This window comes from Ornithodoros turicata, chromosome 5, assembly GCF_037126465.1.
Source record: "Ornithodoros turicata isolate Travis chromosome 5, ASM3712646v1, whole genome shotgun sequence".
NCBI classification, from domain to species: Eukaryota; Metazoa; Arthropoda; class Arachnida; order Ixodida; family Argasidae; genus Ornithodoros; species Ornithodoros turicata.
Genome location: NC_088205.1, coordinates 54394451 through 54410852, shown reverse-complemented (window position 1 = coordinate 54410852; position 16402 = coordinate 54394451). Strand labels below are relative to the sequence as shown.

General features: G+C 48.7%; 1 long non-coding RNA gene across 1 annotated transcript; it reads right to left on the bottom strand.

Moving 5' to 3' along the window:
• Positions 1–10748: 10748 nt before the first annotated feature.
• On the bottom strand, positions 10749–13613 carry LOC135396052 (uncharacterized). The gene is made up of 4 exons (XR_010423271.1): positions 13579–13613; positions 13328–13494; positions 12897–13047; positions 10749–10866 (listed from the first exon to the last, which is right to left on the bottom strand). It is a non-coding gene; the product is annotated as an uncharacterized LOC135396052 (long non-coding RNA).
• Between the last annotated feature and the right edge of the window lie 2789 nt (positions 13614–16402).

Sequence of the window (16402 nt, the reverse complement as noted above, 5' to 3'; positions counted from 1 at the left end):
AATTGTAATATTTGATTGTTAATGTTTCTGTGTCACTATTTGATGTCCACACGTTCCCATATGAGTGAATGAACTAATGAAACTAAATTCATTTCATGGTGCATTCCCAAGAATCTGCGCCAAAATTTAAAGGAAGCTTCACCTCACTACGCCATTCGGTGAAGCCTACCCTTTCCCTGTCCATAGGCGCCATGTATTTGGAACACGTTTTAGAAATAATTTCGTTTCTATCCAGTACTAATTGACATGCACTCAAGGAATTGCTGAATATGCGATAAAATAAACAATTTCACCAAATTAGAACATCGCCGATATCGCTATTCAAAAAGTATGAAGACGAAGACCGGCAAAGAGCTCGCCATTTTGAACACACGTATACACACTGTCGCTGACACTGACTTATAACTTACTCGTGCAAAATAACTCGCATCACGCATCACGATGTCGTTGACAACTGAAACTGAAAACTGTCGTGAAAACTGAAAACTGTTGAAAACTGTCGTGACGAATACGCCCGTTTATCCAACTTGTTTCCGTTTTTCGGCAATGCCCAAATACATCGTCGTGTATTGAACAACATGTTGTCAAACATAGTCAGAGCGCTTGCTTGCATCGGTCACACTGGTTATACAGGCTTGCTTTAAAACACACGAGGGGTGTTCAAGTCAAACCCGGAACTTTCATTTTTCGCAAAAGTAAATGAACTTACAGGCGAGAAATTAGTTGTATTTTTCAACGTAATCTCCAGCTGCACTAATACACTTGTCCCAGCGTTTCATGAGGGCTTGGATGCCAGCAGCGTAGAAATCCTTACCGGCGCGTAGCAGCCATGATCGGACCGCATTCTTGACCTCGTCGTCGCAGCTGAAGTGGCGGCCTCAAGGAATGCCTTCAGTGACCCGAAGAGATGGAAATCGCTGGGGGCGAGGCCTGGACTGTGAGGGGGATGTGGCAGCAACTTCCAGCCTTGTTCCTGTAAGGTACGTGTCGTGAGATGCGCGGTATGCGGGCGTGCACTGTCCTGTAGGAGGAGGACTCCTTTGGTGATCAGGCCCGGACGCTTTTGCTTCAGCGCCTTATGCACATCCCTGAGAACCTGGCAGTAATATGCACTATTGATGGTGGTACCACTGGGCAAAAAATCAGCATGAACGCCAGCCTTGTCCCAGAAAACCGTGGCCATGACCTTACCCGCAGACGGGGTACCTCGGACCTTCTTGCGAGGTGGCCAGCCCGGATGCTTCCACTGTTTTGATGCGCGTTTAGACTCAGGACTGAAATGGTGCACCCACGTTTCATCGCACGTGATGATCCGATCAAGGAACGGCTGTCCTTCAGTGTCGAAACGGTACCTTACCTCTTGAGAGATTTCTAGTCATCTCTGCCGGTCAAACACGGAGAGCTGCCTCGGGACCCAACGGGCACTAACTTTCCGAAACTGGAGGTGTCCATGAATGATAGTGTTCAACGTTCCCACAGAAAGGTTCGTCTTTCGAGCCAGTTCGAGACATGTTATCCGCCGGTCTTTGAGGATCGGGCGCTCCACAAATGGGATGTTCTCAGGAGCTCTGACACTGGGCTCTGAGCCGCCCCGGCCGGGATCGTCCTGCGCTGATGTACGGCGGTCTCGGAACCGTTTGCACCGCTCAAGCGCTTTGCTGCGGCTAAGTGTGTCGTGGCCATACTAGTGTTCTACTACTAGTACTACTGCCTTACAATACTGGATTCATAAGAAGATTTAATGTTTTGAACTTCCCGCTGCTTCGCTCGCTGGCGTGTTTACCTTCTTCGTCGTCTTCTTCCCCTGTTCCAGGGCACGCGAGAGCCCAACAAGCGATACAGGGGTCGGATTCACAAAGAGCTCGTGCGACGGAATCTGTCGTAACTCCGTCGTCCGGGAAAGTTACGACGGAGTGTAGATTCACGAACGGCGCGCGTCGCAAAATCTTCGCAGCCTGCGGCTGAATCCTGCGAGAGCTCCCGAGCAGTCTTACGAAGAAAGATGGCGGCGTTATTTGGCAGCGGTGGATTTGGAGACGGCAAACAAAGACTCCGTAATACGCGCCAACGCATTGCACTTTGCCACAGAACCTTCGAGACCATCCCCGTAGTCACATTGAGGCACTTTTTTGCTTGGTAACCTTGAGCAAATGCGTCACCTTTGTCCTCCGTAAAATCGGGTCGCAGGGATTTTTCAAGCATCCCCCACACCCCGCTAAGACACCCCCAACACCCCTCCAAATTGTCTGCAAGAAAGGCAAAGGAAGCCGTAAAAGTTGCAAAACTGGGTGCCACACACCGCTTACAAAACACCCTCACCCACACCCTCCCCGAGAGGAACATACTGGGAATATATTTGCTGTGTCATCGAACGCGTTTCGTCTGTGATTGAATGGCATCCATTATGGCTACCGAAAGACCGAGAGCACGTGCAGTAACAAAACATTTGGGGACGAACAACTTCGTCTTCTTCTAATGGGACGACTCTTATTGGTGCGATTACAAATTTTCGTCATCGTTACCATAGCGAAGACATAGTCTTGCACCCTTTGGGTGTTTCTCTCCGAGGTACACGTGTCAGGAAGCGAGCAACTTCCTCTTCCTCGTCAAAGGGGGTACCCTCTCCACTACGATAGCTTTGTGAATCGCGCTTACGACGCCGTCGTACGCGCGTCGTAGGCTACGACGTCTTAGCGCATATTAGCGTAACTTACGATCGCGTTTGTGAATCCGACCCCTGATGCGGATTAGGATGTCTTACGCGCACTTTCTCTTCTTCTTTGTCTATTTCGGCCATTTCATTGATGCGTCAAAACAGATCCTTGTTGTGTATTTTTTTTTTTTAGTACACCAGGGCCGAAAGGGCAACCTTTCGTGTAGAAACTACACTTCATCAGGTAACACAAAAATCATGAACATGAAATATATAACCTACGTACCTCCGGTGAGAAGGTGTAAAGTCCCTAGTGGAAGAAAAAAAAAGGGAGGGGGTTGATGCAATGCTACCAACATCATGCGAACTACACACAGCCTGCATCCCCTATACACATTAGAACCTCCATTATGCACAATCAACAACACACAAATCTTTGAGTTGCATTTAGAATACATAACCGCTATTCTCGCACCTATCCAGCTCCAGTATACTTATAACAAACGCAAAGTTCTACGCATACCAACGTTGTTGCACCGTCGGCGTTGTACACTGCTTATTGAAAAGCTCACCTGAGAAGATTCTGAGGAAAACGATTGAATGCTACTCCGCAAATGGTCAGGCTGGCCAAGAGTCAGTCTACTCTTCAGGAAGCAAGGCCTCCGTACGTAGCTTGACATGGCGTAAGCATAGGCAATGCGTATTTCTAACCTGGCTGCCTTGCGCACAAGGACTGAGCGCTGCGCTCGCACTTTTTGAGCGAATATGTGTCGGATGGCTTGTAATCCTAGTTTCTATTCCTTCCGACTTATTTTTGTGTGGCTCTTCTCCACTTCTCCTTTAACGATACTTTGGACAGGTATTCGCCATGACCGGGAGGATCAAGAAATACAGTGACGACGTAACATATTTGTCTTCTGCGCGCCTTAAAGGGACGGTTGCATCTGGAAACCCATCTATGAAACGGACATACCACAACGTTCGAAATCGACGGACAATCTACCCGGCTAATTTTTTGGTCCGAAAAGTGCTTCGATATTAAATAAACAAACCTTAAAGATTAGAGAAGCTTCTGCGGCCACAGAAGCTCCGGCGGCGTGACGTCACTCCCGAAGCGGGGGAGTGAGAGCGCGGCGCTCAAAGGACGAAAGGCGCCGTCCAGACGCCCTGTAACTCTATGAGACGCCCGCACCCAGGGAAGGGTAACGGTAATGGTAACGGAAACGGTATATTACCGAATTTGGACATGGTAACGATAACGGAAACGCGTACCACTGCCCTCCATTACCGGAAACAGAAACGGAAACGAAAATTATCGTCGGGTATTGAATTTGGGTAATGTCATCGCACAAGAGTAAAAGTCATTTCAGTGACTTTTCATTTCTGTATGTTGATGACTCCATTCCCTGTAATGCTCTCCACGCACTCTACTCCACCATAGCACGAGGATGACAGCATATAGTTTTTCTTAGTTTTTAATATTTACTTTCTTGATTTCATTGTGGCTATGGCAATATTGTCTACTACTAAGAGCGTCCGCCTATGTATGCGACATTGGATGAAGGTAACGCCCATCTTTGGTTGCTGGACTCAGAGTGACTGAAAACAGAAGACTGAATGAAGACATCTCCCTACCCTTTAAAAATCTTGTAAGATGTGTACATCTTAACGACGTAAAATTACTGGTGTAGTGTGTACGCGCGACACCGAGGCAGCACTTGTTCAAAACGGTGTGCTGACAGAGCCTGACGTGCTGTCCTCCCGCAGCTCTGTAACAGCAGTTCCATTAACGGAAACAGTAACGGAGACGTAACGGAAACGAAATTAAAACCTGGTATCAGAAACGGATAACAGAAACGACAATATAGCAGTAAAGAAAATGAAAACGATAAAGAAAATACGTCCGTTACCCTTCCCTGCCCGCACCGCCGCGGCATTCCTTTTCTCGAGGTCGCGCCTTCATTGGTTGTTAGGGAGTGACGTTTGTAGCGGGCGACGACGACGACGACAACGATGGCCACGCGCGTGGAGCACCGGCTTCAGTTCCACCGGCGCGGCCATGGAGATAGGCCACCGTCATCGCCTCTCCGTGGCATACCATCATCGCCGGTCGGGGCTCATGTAGAGGAAGACCACCCTCCTCTACATTTGGTGACCCGGACAAAGAACATCACGTCCGGAGCAATTCGGCCCTTCACCATCGCAAATTTCTGACCACGCCATCGAGCAGCACTACCTCCGGCACACACGGCCCACCTTCACTCCTACCGCACTCTTCGCTCTCTCTCGCCTACGCTTCTCTCTTCGCTCAAGTCTTCTCACGCTTCTCACTGCCGGCCGCGACACTCGAGCCTTGCGCTCACCTGCCGGTTGCGGCAGTCGCGGCAGCCGACGCCTCGGCACACTTAAGCCCGTCTCGGCACCTCACTCACTCCACCTGGGACTATCGAGCTTCGGCTCCCGTGCCGGTCGCGGCACCCCAGGACCACGACACCGAGCGCCTCACTCTCTCTGCGACGGATCGCTGTTCCCGTCCACACCTACCACAAGGATGACCTACACACGGATGCTCTCCCCGTCTTCATCCTCTCTGAAGTGCCGCCAACGTGTGCCGTGCCCCTATTCGACCACACGTCACCACGTCTATACGCCTACCACGGTCGCCCGTTAACTCCAGCTCTTGCGATGCGTCCGCAACGCATCTGACGGCCGGGGGACCCCTGTAGCGGGCGACGACGACGACGACAACGATGGCCACGCGCGTGGAGCACCGGCTTCAGTTCCACCGGCGCGGCCATGGAGATAGGCCACCGTCATCGCCTCTCCGTGGCATATCATCATCGCCGGTCGGGGCTCATGTAGAGGAAGACCACCCTCCTCTACAACGTTTTCTCGTTTTTCCAGAGAGCGAATTTCGGATTCTCTCAACATCCGGCGTGTGCTCTTGTCATGTGTTCCGCGGAGTAACAGTCAAACTACGCCACTGTTTCACGTGAGGTTCCTTCTCGTTGCTTCCTCCATGACAACACGTCAGGAAACAACCTGCAAGGTTGCCGGCATTCCCTGGCGTACGCGCGATGCGAGAACCATTTCGCGTTTTCAATTACTGAGAAAGTCACCGAAAGATCGACATCCTATGCCGCCTACACACAAATGAATAAGGAAGAAAACGAAAGCAACAGCTCAACGCGAACACATACCCAAGAGGGACATACTTCCTCTCCCTGGCACAATTTAGCCGGTGGTTGCTGATTATCAAACACTACATTTGACGTGCCTCGTTGAATCGCCGGCATCCCGAAGCAAGAAGAAGCTGCGTATGGGGCAGCACTAATTGGCCTTCTCCGCTCACGTGACAGTGGAGCGCGCTTCAGCAACAGCCGACTCTGTCTGCTTGCACCACGTTGGGACTAGTGCTCTTTCTTTATTCCCCTTACTCCGCTGCATCATGACAGAGCGTCGTTGCTAAACAGGCTGCATAATGCATAGTAATATCAATGGTAGTTACAGTGGCGTGCGAGTGCAAAACGTGTGTCTGGCGTTAGCAAGCTAGAACTGCAGTACTGTGTGGTGCATAGAAGTGGGAAATTGAATTATGCGCTGAGTCGAGCTCATTCTCAGGAAATTGGACTTTACGGGCAGTGGCGCTCAAACGGCTTTACTGGCTCTGCGCTGGATCAATGCGCACACTGGTAGTGCGATAAGAGTGTTCACGGGTGTAACAAGCAGAAAGAGGAAAATGGCTAAGCGGGGGACGCTGTTTACGTGAAGTGTATGACGGGGCTCTGTGCTTTCTTTATCCCCAGAGTGTATTTTGTTCCAGCACAGTTTCCCCGAGTTCCATGGAGTTCTAGCATCACGACTTCTGTTGTGTTTTGTTTGTTTTATGTCAACTGAGCCCTTGTCGCGTGTTCTTGATGCTCGTGTGATATGCAGATTTTGGGAGTAACAGGGAATGGCTGTCAATGTACGGCATACTACCGAAGACATTTGATCTTCCGTACTCGTGTAAGACACGTCACTTTTATTGGGTATTGGTTGAAACCGTTCTTTGGGTTTGTGGGTGAGGCTTACACATACTAACGGCTCTAAAAAGACAGAGTCACGGACAAAACGTTAGCACTTCGTGTAGGGTGATTTCATTCAAATTCAGGCAGGACTGTCCCTTTTGGGCATTCGATTTTCACGATTATTCTTTATGAGCAAACCGCAGCTGTGATATCAACATCGCCGCTTGTCCCAAGTTCCAAAACGAAGCGTCTCACGAGGTCTAAAACGAGGAGCAGCCAGAACCGTGGTTTCGATGCGACGTATCTTTTCCCTAGTAACAAAGACGGTTAAGAGCATCAACTGTTTACAACAGTTGATGCTCTTAACCATCTTTGTTATTTTTGATTCTGCATCGCCGGAAACTTGTACATTGTTTTTCTTCATGTTCTACGATATCTTTTCCCTACTTTGAAGGACTCTATTCTGTCGTCTATAACGGCCACCGCTTCGACGTTTTTATTACGTATTGACTGTGTCATAGGCTCTGGGGCTGCACAATCTTTCTTGTATCTGGTGACTTGAACGTTTTATAGACAAAGTTTAGTCAGGTTTGCACAGTTTTTGTCTCCTTAGTTCCACCACACACGATGAGATGCTCTTTTTAGTGATTTACAGCACATGTTTCTGCCTCGCGTAGTTCAGCAAGAACTTTTGCCGGAATGGTGGTGAGTATAAAACAATATCAATGTTGGCGAAGCGCCATGTTTTATTGTAAGAAGAAAAATTATGATGCTCGACGAATTCTTTAGCTTTCAGTTGTTGTAAGCGCGTTCCTGTTTAGTTACGGCACTTGGAAACTCCCCCCCTTCGCCAGGCCCCCGAACGGATGCTCTCCCTCGTCGCTTGCCTTTTTCGTGGCTGCCTGGTTGTCACATGCTCGCACATGCTGAGGCAGGAACCAGGACACACACTGGAGCTCGTAATCAAAATATATCAACTTCATTTGTTCCCTCCCCTAAGAAAATAATAAAAAAAAACGTGAGAGCAGAGAAACAAAACTAACCTAAAACGCGCTTACAGTAGCTGAATGTATGGAAATCGGAAGCTAAAGGATTCGTAATGAACTTCTCACAATTTTTCGTCGTCGAAAACGTGGACCTTTTTGCGTTGGCGCATACATTCACAAGCATTTTATACTCAGCACAATTTTGGCAAAACATCTTGCTGAAAGGTCGACGTAAGGAAGAAATGTGTGCTGCGCATTAATAAAAAGAAGGAAGACTAGGCTTTCGTTTGGTGCGCGCCTCATCACGCTGCTGCCAATATGTGTAGTACAAATAAGAAGATCAAAAGTGTGCAAAACCGGCGCGACACCGTTGTGGAGTTATTTCCGCAAAACATTCTGATGAGTGACGACCAATACGAGAATGCATGCATCAGAGTCCATGGTAGACGTCCGTTATAGACGATAGAGTGGAGCGCTTCAAAGCGAAAAAAAAAAAAAAAGACAATTTGATTCTGTGATGATGAGTGCGGGATTTCATCGCCAGGGGCGATAAAAAAAAAACGAAGCGAAACCATGCTTGTGGCTGCTCACGATGTTCATTTTATATTTCGCTCACCGCATCGTTTTGGAACTTGCGGCTGTGTGGGGCTCTCAACAGGTGGTACTAACTCATACAAATTCACGCCTTTTGTCACCCTTGTGCAAAGAAGTGACAGCGATAGCTGCACCGTCCCGCGCAATAGTTCACGGTGTTACACGCGTGTGGGCGCTACGTCAATGCCACCTACTTAACATGGCCTGTACCCAGTAACGTCTTGGCTTGTTGAGCTCAAGATCGCAGGTTCGATTCCGGCCGAGGATGGTAGCAATGTGGGGGAGGTAAGCACTGCTTCCAGCACCGTGTGTCGGATATTTTCGGCGCACGTCAAAAGAACTCCAGGTGGTCGAATTATCCGCAGTCCTACCCTGCGGAACGTGCAGCATGTCGCCACAGTAGTAGGCTGACTCACCTTACGTGTAAATCTACTCGCAGTTTGAATTTCAACTTTACATAGCGATCGTTATCATTATATTCAAAGTTCGCGCGCTAAAAAGCCGCTGTAGTAGGCTCGCGCGCAAGGGCTCGTGGCCCTTGCATTTAACGCGCGTTATGGGATAATAGAGAGGCAGAGCGTTGGTGGGCTGGATGTGTGAGGGATCAAACAATTTTGTGAGAGAGAGGGGGCGAGAGTCCAGCTCGTTAAGGGATCCGGAGAGTACGGTTCGGGAAGGTTGGTAGTGTGGGCAATGGAGAAGAATGTGCTCTAGATCTTCTACAGCACCGCAGCGACAGCATTGGGGAGAGTCAACTATTGTCTCAAGCGGTGACGCCACATCTCCTTATAAAACCAGCATCGAGGCGCATTTGATGAAGTAATGCGGCACTGAAGCCGCATTTACGCATTTCAAGAACGTTCCTAAAGCCCAAGTGTCTCTTGCCTCCTTCGTAAAGTGCCACGAGTGTCGCTTCCTTCTCTCTCAACTGATCGCATCCGGCGTGCCTGCTATACTTACCAGTTACCAAAAACCAGTTCCCGAAACTCTTTACCACACTCCGAGACAACTCAAAAGCTGCAGAGTGCAGACACAGAGGTGTATCTTCACCAGCGGAGAATGCAGTCCGCATTCAGGGGGAACTGCCAGAAAACCCAGGAAAATCCCCAGACAGCACTGCCGGTATGGAGATTCAAACCCGTGTCACCTCCCAGTCTCGGCGTGGAAATAGCGATCATCCTACCCACCTAACTAGCGGGCGGTTGTGACTCGGAAGTGTTATGCACGCCACTAAGCTGATCACGGACGTCTTAAGATTTGTGGGCTGAGCTGGCCTCCAGGAGTTAACGTGTTCTGAAGCATAGCTAGTTTCCTGGCACCGGCGCGCTGGATACTGTCGATCGGTCGGTAGCCGAGCGGTGAAGCGGCAAGGGCAGCTACGATCCCTCTGGCGCCACTTTTCGTCAAAAATAGGCAATAGAAATAATAGTCTGTCTTCGGAAGGAATCTAAATATATGATGAACTGTAGTGAAGATTATCACGTAATTCTGCCTCTCGCTCTTCTATTTTTGACAAAAGATTGTATCGTAGCGGTTTCTTTCTCCGGTTCCTGAGAGCGCTTTCTGTCCTCGCTCCGACCGGTTCCTTACCGCTCCATCATGCAACGACCGACCGACGGACCTTATACGCAGCGCACAGGTTCCAAGGAGTTCCCTGTTCCCTCTATTCACACACGGTCCGGGTCGAGAAAACTAAATAACTTGACACTTTAATTTCCTTTTGTCCCTTTCCTCCTTTTATCATTTTACTGAAGTATGCTACTGTAACCCTATTTTCGCGTTGATTGTTGCAGAGTGAGTGCGTTGCTGAGTGTGCGACAGTACCGCGACCGGTACGTAAGCGTGGATGCTGTTTGTCGCCAGAGAAATGCCGGGGAGGACCATCATGAAGCAGGTAGAGGCCATAAACTGAGCTGTGCTCCCTGCGGGTCCCCGATGGAACAGTGCTCCCGGCGCGACTTGCCTGCTGGAAGGTGGTTCGCTGCTGGTTTGCCGAAAAATTTAGGATGTTGAGTGGCCGAATTAGGCCGAACATGGTGTGCATTGCTCGGGTCACCACATGTAGAGGAGGTGGTGTTCCCCTACATGAGTCCTCACCGGCAATGATGGAATGTCCCAGCGGCCAGATGGACGTGGCCTCACACTAGGACGGTGCCGGTAGAACTGGCTGCCAGGCGCAGTAGCACGCGGCAGCAGAGGCGCGTCGTCGTCGTCGTCCACGGGCCGCCACATATCGAATCACAACGGAAGTTCATAACCGCGCATAGTAACAGTCTCTAGAACTGCCCTTAATGGAAAGCGGGGAACATCCGTTGAGGTAAGGGACAGGAAAACTTAAATGTCACGCAAGATACAGCTCTGTGAACTAAACGACGTAGGAGTGCATTGAATGCGGTCAGAACCAACACCGTCCGCCAAGGCAATGGACATGCAAGACGGCGTACGTGTTATCCGAATAAAGAATGTCCATACTTGGAATAAGGAAAATAACAGTGCACTGGGTTTTACTACAAAGCTGAGCTGGCAGTGGAAGGTCATTGTTTGCTGATGCAGCAACTTCATTCGATCGCGAGGCGGCCATCGCCCTCTCCTCACTTCTCCGTGAACCGTCAACTTGTCCATCCTGAACCGTGCGGAGAACATCCTCATCACCAACTCTCAGTGCAAAAATGGGCTCAGCTTAGCTTATCTTTCTTTCTCCTCCGGTAGAGTTAGATGACATTTCGCAGAGATAATTTAAAATGCGAGGTAGTTTTACAAAATACAGAACAATGGAGCGGGTATCTTGTCGAATTACGTGACCTGTAATGCACTTATGTAGAGCGTGTTTTCTGCCGATTTTCATTCTACATACACCTGAGAATAAGTTGCCGATTTCAGGTGCTCCATATCAAACTTGCCTCAATGGCTGCACAGGATCGCATCCTGAGAGTAGATCTCCCGATGGTCAAAATGTGTTCCGTACTAGAAACACTGAAGCAGAGTTCGAGGTAACTCGTTACAAGTTACTCGTTACTGTAACTAAGTTCCTTTTTTTGGTAACTTGGAACTTAACTCGGTACTTTTGCGCCGTGGTAACTTTCAGAGGAACTCGTTCTTTTTTCAGGTAACTTTGCCAAAGTAAGTTAAGTTAAGTTCCAAGTTATTTTTAATTCGCTTTTCACTCACGTGCACATATTTTCATGCTTTGTCTCCGGTTCCTTCATGGCATTTTTTGCCATAAAACGTGATATTCAGTGAATGACAGTATTTTATTCAGGAAGTAAGAACTGCTTCTATTGAAATGAAGCTGAACCATTGTGCGCCCACAGGGAGTAAGATGCAAAGCGTTCGAATAGACCTCTACCAGAGAAACGCCATCATGACGTTGGAAGACACACTGGAACCGGAACAAATCGGAAGGAGAGGGCTGGATTCCACGAACGGGCACTTGTTCGCTGCCCCCTATTGAAAGAAAACTAGGACGGAAGGTCACGTCCCTTTCAGGGACCATCGTAATCCCCTCAAGACCGTGCGCGACCTTGTTCACCTCTAGCTTCGAGCGTAGTTCAACCACGGTCCGTGGCTCAACTCTACCAAATTTGTGGCGCTGTCGAACCCTATGACACAATTTGTTTACAAACAGGGAGTTTATTGTTGGATATAAGCGAAGACGATCTAGGCGTGTTGCTTCCTCCGCAGGTAACTCAAGGTCTAACTCAACTGCTTACGCGCGCTGCACCTGCGTAATGCAATTTTGTGTCCACAGTAACTTGGAAGTAACTCGTTCCTTTTTTTACGTAACTCAGTAACTGCGAGTTACATTTCAGGCTGAAGAACTTCGTTATTAAATTAGTTACATTTTTCCAGACTTGTACGTAACGGGTAACGGGTAATTGCGTTACTAGTAATCAATTACTTTTTTGAGGAATTTGTAACGTAATCGATTACTTTTGGGGCCCAGTAATTTTTTGAGTAATTCAATTACAATTTTCAGTAATCAATTACGAAGTAATCGATTACTTGGAAACTAAAGAATCCACATTGTTCGGGACGACGCACACACACATATATGGGATGATTCATCGCCGCGAGAAGACAAAACCAACTGCCCTCTGCAAGTTCGGTGCAAGGCAGCTGCCTTATCTCTAGGACTTTTCCCGCAACAATTACTTACCCGAGGACCCCGAGGTCAATTGCCACAATGTTCCGCACGTGTAGTGTATTTTTGAGTCCACTGTCCTTTCCCCATTCATGTGTACTGAAGTTGAACACTGCTCTTATGAAATAAATTCTGCTTCATTGCGGACTTCGTTTTTGCTACGTTTCGCTTCGTTTTTGCTCTGTTTCCTTTTTTTTGTGTGGATATCTTTCTTCTATATCTTTTTTGCAATCTTTTTTTATATCGTTTTCTCAGGTATCGAAAGTAATTGGCAAAGTAACGCGTTACTTTTCAAGGCGTTACTTCATTACTTTTCCCGGCAAGTAATTTGTAACGGTAAAAAATTACTTTTTCGTACAAGGTAACGGTAACGGTAATCAATTACTTTTTTTTAGCAACGTGTACAAGTCTGCATTTTTCACACGGTAACTTAACTTATAACGAGTTCTTTTTGACGGGTAGCTTCTCAATCTATGCACTGAAGTGAGATCAATTGCCTACAATCTCCTTACCTACTGCAGCGTGGGTTGTTCGAGAGGGACATGAATACAGGCATCACCCTGGCATAAGCGGACCGCCACTGTCATCCCGGTGAAACTCGAGGCTGTCGCACGAACTGCATGCGCCTCCGATGATGCCGCGGATGTCTTTGTTGCTTTGCATCTGCGACAAGGTTTGTAGAGTGCAGCTGAGAGCACTGATGTCATTGAGCTTGTCAAACACAGATCGCACACAGCTACAAATCTGGCATCCTTACCATGAAACTTTAGCGATTAGCTCCAGGCTCGCCCCGTCTAGTGAAAAATAAGCATCTGAGACAGCATGTCACCAATTAAGAAATGCGCGTCTGAAGGTTCCACTTGTGTCGATGTTCTCCATTACATCTAAGCATTCTGACGTTCAGAGCATGGCTCCAGAAGTAATAAAATAACTAATATCTTACCTTCTGCGAACAGAATTGGCGTTCCATCAGCCGGCGACAGCCCGCATTTCAAAAGCGAAAGACGTGAGGACGAGGAGGATAGTTGTGCCGAGCGTTTGAGATGACGGATGTGGTAGTCATCGCTTTCTTTCACATCACACTCTCCTCACAACGCCATACTGCAGTCGCTAAAAACCAATCGTGAAAGCTGTTAGACGGTCGAATATCACACAATGGAAAAAAAGAAACATAGCTTTGAAAAATACTCTTACGAACTATATTTGGCAGCGCAGCAACACGACAGCGCACCACTCCTCCGATGCACCTGCGCGAACTGCACGGAGACGGAGAGAGGAGAGAGAGTGTGAGCGGGAAAAGCAAGAAAACACAAAGAGGAAAAGAGCGTCGACGCTCGTAAGCAGCACAGTATACGGCGCACTGTTTGCAGCTTATGAACGCGCCTGGCTGTAAGCGTCACATTAAAAATTGTGCCTCTTACAACGGCTAGACACGCATTTGCCGTTTAATAGTCGTGGAGGGAGCTGATAAAATATTATTGCTTTTTGAGCAAGCGTTACTCTACGCATTTTCGACATTAGGGTCATGGGCGAACGCCTAAAATAAGCGTTTTCTTCCTTTCAGGCGGTACAGTAGTGAGCGTTTCCAACTTTAGAGTGTACTATTGTAGTACAACATTTCTGTCCTACTTTGTTGTTCGTCGCAATAACGCAATTGTTTCGGCAGGTCACTTCATAGCAGCTGTTGTGTGCCATACGGTGGAGAAAACTAACTTTTGTTCGAGTTCCTTCTTCTCCCTGTAACGCAGAAACCGATTTTTTTATGTGCTTTTTTGGGTGTTCGGTTTCAACGTATAAATCTCGTGCGGTGACCACCACTAACAGGGAAACTATCCCCGTCCTACCATCCCCGTGTCGCCCCCAACCCCTCGTACAGTGCCAGCTTACGCTTCTGTTTACGTGTGTGGGCGTCCCTCTCGGAGTTCAGGTTAGAGCACTGCGTGGGCCACATTCTTGAGCCCATGCAGGAATTTGATTTACCCGAACGGGCCCAGCCTGAGTGCTCGATACCTGGTCCGGTCAAAGCCCGAAAAAAATTCTAGGTTTCTTGGCACGAACCGGGCCCGAACCCGATAAATTTTTGAGCTACACGGCCCAACCCAGTGTAGCGGGCTGTAAAAGTCGAGCTGAAGCTAAGCTAGAGCACTGCGCGGGCTCGGTCTTACCCGAAGGTCTGAACCCGACCCACTGGTCGGGTCGGGTAAGGCTTTCTTTTTCCGGGTGTGTACCGGGCCCAATCGGTGCACTGCAAGTCTTAGATCGTGCTCGAGCCTGTGCTCGCCCACTGCATCTAAGACCGGCAATGCACGGGATCGGGCCGGCCTACACTTTACTCGTGGGTGGGGTTCAGACTTTCGTGCAAGCCCGAGCCCACGCAGTACTCCAGCTTAGCTTCAGCTACAATAAACGCATTCCTGCACTACGACTGCTCCCTATCTGCCTGTATTCACGAAATCCGCGGACGGCATCTCACTGCAAATAGAAGGCTACTTCCCGTCGCGTTTATCCTTTAGAGCTACTTAACATTTTTCGGGCACCAAACCCGGGAAGGGACCCATATCAGCGTCATCCTCACCAGCCGTGATACCACCGATGATTAATCAGCGATGGACCGACCCAAGCGAAACTGAACGGTCATCGGGGCAGCAGTGGCAGAGATAGCGGAATACATAATGTAACTCTCTCAGCAGCAAATCAACACGAATGTTAAAGGTGCACTGCAGCGAAAGCCTCCACGCAGTTGGGTCACGTACCCGCATTCGGCAAAAGCGAGCGGTAACGGGTATGCGGAGGGGAAAATTCTTTCGGCGGTGCGGAAGAAGCGGCCCCCGCGTTCCGCTTTTCCTCGACCACGCAATGCACGATTTTTAGCGGCATGCCGCGCATCTTAGTCCAATGAGGTGGTCAACGGAGATTGCGTCGCACTCTTGTTTTCTTCCGGCCTCTCTCTCGCGGTCCGGCCTCGCATTCTCTTAGACTCTCGCCCTCCCTCTCTCTCAAAATTGCTTGGTCCTTGGCCAAATCCAGCCCACCAACGCTCTGCCCACAAAGCTCTTTTGATCTTTTTGGACACCATAGGAGTTCGATCCTTATTGTGAAGGGGCTCATTATTTCATTCCCCACATCCCCACCAGCAATGGGGTAGAGTATTGCCCCTGGCCATGAAACTCCCCGTTCATCATCTAAAATAAAGTTGTTGTTTTTTTCGGCCACCCACGCAGTCTCTGCAGCATGTTTACAGCGTAGTCAGCGTCGATAACTTGAGAGTCGCCGAAACCGCGAGCGATAGTGGCTGCTGGGCGGCAAGCACCCTTTATTGCCGCTCTGCGGTTTCCGCACGTGTGTACCGCATGTTCGGAAACCACCTTAGAGAGCTGCCGTAGAGCAGCGAAAAGCTGTGACATAGCAACTACCGATCGAAGACGATGCATATGACGAAGAATTAGCTGAATCGCAGGCTTTTGGAGATACAATTTGCACCATAAGATCGATTGCCAAGCGTGCCTAGTAATCCCTAATAATCTTCCCACTGGCGCAACGAGCTCCAGTAATTCGAGAAGTCAAACTTCGACAAATGCGAAACTTCCGAAACTGGAAATCTCAAAATTTGGCGGGGATTTTGTTATGTATTTCGTCGTCTGATGCTCAAAGGAATAGCTTGTTCCCAGAACTAATTGACAGAAATGTATGTGTCGGGAGCATTTGACTCAAAACATCTATCCTGTAGACCTTTCGCTCGAAATCGCTGAGTTTCCAAAGCTCTCTGTATTATGCCGTGAGAGCTTGCAGCGTGGGCAGATCCACAGGGAGGGGAAAATAGACAGCGGACGCTTTTCCATATCCTCCTCTCGGTGTCACCCTCTCTCATTCTGATGAGAGGCTGTTCCTCAATGCGTGGTGCATCCCCGATTTCTACTGCCGGACGTGAGTGAGGGGAATATCGATATAAATTTTCTTCTCAATTTACATTTACGTTCAACTGTCACAGCTAAGCCGATTTGGGAGCTTCAACCTTTTC